The sequence below is a fragment of the Pteropus vampyrus genome, unplaced genomic scaffold (assembly GCF_000151845.1).
Source record: "Pteropus vampyrus isolate Shadow unplaced genomic scaffold, Pvam_2.0 Scaffold367, whole genome shotgun sequence".
NCBI classification, from domain to species: Eukaryota; Metazoa; Chordata; class Mammalia; order Chiroptera; family Pteropodidae; genus Pteropus; species Pteropus vampyrus.
This window is the reverse complement of record NW_011889148.1, coordinates 379,659-380,112: the sequence shown is the minus strand read 5'-3', so window position 1 is coordinate 380,112 and position 454 is coordinate 379,659. Positions and strand designations below refer to the sequence as shown.

At 51.8% G+C, this 454-nt stretch overlaps 1 non-coding gene across 1 annotated transcript; it reads right to left on the bottom strand.

Moving 5' to 3' along the window:
- Window positions 1–26: 26 nt before the first annotated feature.
- Window positions 27–99, bottom strand: TRNAV-CAC. The gene has a single exon. It is a non-coding gene; the product is annotated as a tRNA-Val (tRNA).
- Window positions 100–454: the final 355 nt, after the last annotated feature.

The window sequence follows — 454 nt, the reverse complement described above, 5'->3', positions numbered from 1 at the left end:
GTGGCTTGGCCATGGACCATGAACCGTGGCTCCACTGGGGCGCGAACCCAGGACCTTCTGCGTGTGAAGCAGACGTGCTCACCGCTACACGATGGAACCACGTCCTAAGCATGAAATCCTAAACTAAATCAGCTGTAAAGATAGGAGAGGCAGCTTGTGGCCATCGACTTCCCCAGGACTCGAGCGGATTTTGTCCCCAGTTCTCAGCTTTGGCGAACAGCACACATCCGCCTCACTGCCACCCGCAGACTCGCCTCTCCTCTAAAGCCCCCAGTATCACCCCAAGACCCGGGCAGTCCCCAGGGTCCTCTCAGCTGTTTGCTCAGCTGTGTCTCTTACACTTCATCTTTGCGTCCTCTGGCCTAAAATAAATAAATAAATAAATGACAGCAACAACAACCACAACAATAATAGTAAACAAATACACAGAGTGCTTCGTACTGTCCTAAGCATC